The sequence below is a fragment of the Schistocerca cancellata genome, chromosome 4 (genome assembly GCF_023864275.1).
Source record: "Schistocerca cancellata isolate TAMUIC-IGC-003103 chromosome 4, iqSchCanc2.1, whole genome shotgun sequence".
NCBI lineage: Eukaryota > Metazoa > Arthropoda > Insecta > Orthoptera > Acrididae > Schistocerca > Schistocerca cancellata.
Genome location: NC_064629.1, coordinates 930,544,857 through 930,549,430, shown reverse-complemented (window position 1 = coordinate 930,549,430; position 4,574 = coordinate 930,544,857). Strand labels below are relative to the sequence as shown.

The 4,574-nt window shown below is 42.4% G+C and overlaps 1 non-coding gene across 1 annotated transcript; it reads right to left on the bottom strand.

Moving 5' to 3' along the window:
- Window positions 1-4,093: 4,093 nt before the first annotated feature.
- On the bottom strand, window positions 4,094-4,168 carry Trnai-uau (transfer RNA isoleucine (anticodon UAU)). Its single transcript has one exon. It is a non-coding gene; the product is annotated as a tRNA-Ile (tRNA).
- Between the last annotated feature and the right edge of the window lie 406 nt (window positions 4,169-4,574).

Here is a 4,574-nt window from a genome sequence, read left to right as displayed (position 1 = left end):
TTGAAATGCTGTGTCTGATATAACTGAAATTTGGTTCCAATTATCAAGTATCACTTTTAATAGCATTTTTCCTCTAATAGGCTTCCATTTATTATCATATTAAATCAAATTAATTTGCTGATTCTGAATTGGTTGGTGAGTCTAATGGCAGCATCCATCGCAGTTATATTTAGTCATTGTTGTGATGAGGTACCACCACACTCTTCATTCTTTGGGTTAGACAGTCTGATGTCAGTGGTATCTGCCTGCTCCCTATCTTGATCTGGTGCTGCAAATTTTGCACAAATCGCTGTCCATTGTTATGATTCTAGTAGCTATTGTGTTCTCCTCTCTGTGGTTGGTGGTTACAGAAATGATTACCTCCTCCTGACAGTCGATATGACTTACTATGTCTGTTAGTACTCTACTGTTTAGAAGAAGTGAAACTTCAAGACCGACAGATGTGATCACAATGAAATTTATTCCACCGATTAGGGACACGACACTACACAAACGATTAGCATCACAAGCCTGTACATGCACTGCCACTGTGCAAATTCAGTATGGAGCAGCGCTACCATGTGCTGCAGTAAGAGCTGCTAGACATAGTGCCATGGAATCAAAGAACACCTGAATATGGTGATGGGGACTCCTCTACCACACAATTTGCATGTGCATCCATGATGCACCAACTGTGGCTGCAGGAAGATCTGAACAAACAAGTTGCCAATGGTCTATAATATCCCAGGCATGTTCGATGGGAGACATGTCAGGCGAACCAGCAGGCCAGGAAGCAATGGTACCCTTTGTTCTTTGAAGAAGGAATGCATATTCCTCACTACGCGTTATCTGGCGCTGTCCTACTGATATACAGCATGTGGAACTGGCTGCAGGAGGGGCAGTCCCTCAGACTATAAAATCTCCGCGATTCAACGATAGTTGTGTAGATTACCCTCAAGACGTAGGAGACGAGATCGCGTGCTAGAGGCAATGGCGTTCCAAAGCGTCACACTTGGCGTTTGTCTGCTATGCTGTTCAACAACAGAGTCTGACCGATTGCATTCACCATGTTAGTGTCAAACATGTACGTGGCCATCACTGTGGGACAAGTTGATGTGGCACTCGCCTGAAAACACTAAATTTTGCCTCTCAGAATGCCAGTGTCAGCATTTATGTGCCCATTGCAGTCGGTGGCATTTGTTGGTTCTGGACAATGGAAGACGACATAAAAGCATGCCACCTATCCAGCCCACAGAAGACGGCGTCGAACTGTTGACACAGACGTGTCTACACTTGTTGCAGTGCTCCAACATCGCGCCTACACTGTGGACGAAACTGTTCTGTCCATTATGGCCAAGTGGATAAGAGGGTGATCATCTCACGCTGTGTCCTCCCAGTGCTGTGTGCAGCCCTCTTCTCTTCACTGGTTCCACATACGTCTCACTGTAGAAGCAAAGTTCCCTGTAAATTCTGCAGTGTCACAGAACGACAGACTCACCTCCCAGACACCAACCATTCTTCCTCATATGAATCACTCACACGCCAATATTCCACCCTGTGATGTCAGTGAGGCACTGTGGCACTTGGTTACAAGTTTCCACTTCATATGACAACTCTGCACCGACTGAATGTCGTGTAACGCTGACCTGTTGGGTCACACAAAAGAGGACGTTGTTGGGCCTATGTGCGCGCCACCTCTCTGCCATATAAATCACTTATTGTTGTTCCGTTGTTCTACATATCCTCTTATCGTAGCTTGTTGCAGGCCACTTCTTATGACTGTTTCACTTTTTACAAACAGTGGTACCTTATACTATAAAACATGGAGGCCCACTGAAATTACTGTTGTGATCTCTTCTTCTTCTCTCCCTTGCATTATACTCATCAAATACAAATTCTAATTCTCGAAGCACATTTTTCAATGCTTCCACAACTTTGCTGCAGCATCCTGCTAGTAATTTCTAGTAATTAATTGGCAGTTTCATGTAGCAGTATGGAACAGTATCGCCTGGGCGACAAGGAACACGAAAAATTGATTTTTTCTAATCATTTCTTCAAAGAACTTCACATGTCTCTTGAAGCCAGATGCTACCAAATTATCGCACATTAACATTTCGTGTTTTATCTGTTCCTGCACCTCTTGTGATAAATCATTCGCGAGGAGAGCATGTCTAAATTCTCTGTATGAGGTACAAGTGGCAGCTATCTCTCTCGTTTTTTCCCCTCTTACCCTTTCGAGGAGTGCCCATTCGTTTTAAAGGCCATGAACCACAAACCTTCCAAAATTTTCAATGCTGGTATCACGATGCTGATAACCAGTCAAACGTCGAACACCATTACTGTCACCATAATTAACAGCTCCATAATGTTAAGACCATCATAAACCAGAACTTGAGATTCATGATTGGTTTCCCTTTCCTTCATTTGTCAAACACTTTCACTTTCGTGGCTTTCTTTGAGTTCTCCATGCATACATGGTCTAAATACCTACCTCCTGCTGGCAGAGTCCTGTTGTTCAGAACAAATCGTTTCAGGTTGGGTGACCAAATTGGACATGTGCAATAAACTGCACAATAGGCTGCGTGCCAGTATCACACTAGCCGAGATGGCTTTCCTAAGACAATGTGAGGGCAGCTATACCTCACACTCCACTGTTCGCAATTCTGAGAAGACCATGTTCCCTTGCCCCAAAGGGGATCACTTTTGCCATGTCGCTTGCGACTCCTACCCCCTTCTGGTGCGGTCCTCAGTTCTAAAGATTACACAGAAAAGCAATGAATATACCTAGCACCAGGTTAATTTAAAGAATGTTAAAAAGGAAGAAATGAAATCAGTGCATGCAGTCACTGTACGCTCATTAACCCGTCTATACTTTTATATTTTCAGGATCTTTCTAACTGAACTCCCATCCAGTCGAATTATTTAGCATGAATAAATTAAAACTGACTAAGTTTGCCGTTTTTAAAGTTTCATGTGCTACATTTATGAAAAGATACATTAGCTTTGTGAGATTTTGGTCACTTGTTCACAGTCTTATAGAGAGGAATCCTGTTGGCGGGACATCCACAACAGAGAATCGTAATAGAAATGAAAATCACCACTTCATTTCTAAGGCTTTTATTTTTGAAATGCAGAACTGGAGAGAAAATATTATAAAGTGATGTATATGATGCAGTCACTTAGAAAAGCATAATAATTTTAAAGGTTTGATTAACACATTAAAATGAGGAAACAAAATGAGTAGGTGATAAAAACCACTAAATAAAATGCTAGTGGCTTAAAGAGACCTGTACAGAATAAAACCTAAACTAACAATAAAGTTTTTTGACATAAGTGATAGACACACGCTATATAGTAGCTAAACATTGGCAAGGTTCCAGTAGTATGCCATAATCAGTAGTTAATAAAGCTGTCAAAAGTTTTCAGAATTATATTGGAAGTAGAATTCTGAAAAGTGTGCAGAGTAAAAACTAACTGAACCATAAAATTTTTGCCGTTAAGTGAGAAGCATATTTCATTTAGTGGCTGTACATCACTTAATAATATTATTTCTCTAATTTTGCACTTAAAATTGTCAATTCAAACGTGAATGACCTGGCTAAACGGTCACTTCCAGTCGTCCTAACAGATGGCCATAGTACTGTCACATCAAAGTGTACAATTTAGCTCCTTCCTTTGCATACTCCACTGCATGCCCTATGCTCGATTGCGATGGTGGCCTCTGCTTTAGCCAGTCGTGGTCTCTACTAACAAACCACAGACCTTGGTTGAAACCGCGTTGCCATCTAGCTGACCACAAGGTGTGTCTCTCTTTAGCATCATACATTAGTTGCAGGTCTTCAATACCTGCCCATTCAAGTAGGGCTTGACCATTATCATCGTTTTCACTATAGCCCCATAAGCTGTGGTGGCTATTGAAATCGCCCATTAAGAGGGTAGTGTATTTTGTTTCAGGGAGTGCTTCTTTTGGACATTGGATGTTAGGAGGCTTATATACGTTGACTATTGAGAGGTTACTTACTAGTGTTTCTATTAAAAACATATGATAATTAAATAGACACCCTAGCTGCAAGCAGGCGTTGATATACTTTATTGGGGACATGTTGAAAATGTGTGCCGCGACCGGGACACGAACCCGGGATCTCCTGCTTATATGGCAGACGCTCTATCCATCTGAGCCACCGCGGGCACAGAGGATAGTGCGTCTGCAGGGACTTATCCCTTGCACGCTCCCCGTGAGATCCACATTCCCGGGGAGCGTGCAAGGGATAAGTCCCTGCAGACGCACTATCCTCTGTGCCCGCGGTGGTTCAGATGGATAGAGCGTCTGCCATGTAAGCAGGAGATCCCGGGTTCGTGTCCCGGTCGCGGCACACATTTTCAACATGTCCCCAATAAAGTATATCAACGCCTGCTTGCAGCTAGGGTGTCTATTTAATTATCATTTCATTTCTAGCAAAGCTGCATGGTCATTGACGGTAACTGTTCTTTGGGGAACAGATACTACCGTCATATATATATTAAAAATATGTTATCCAAAGAACTTATTTTTATTGGAGCCCAGTTATCAATGTCACTACGCACGTATGGAGCAG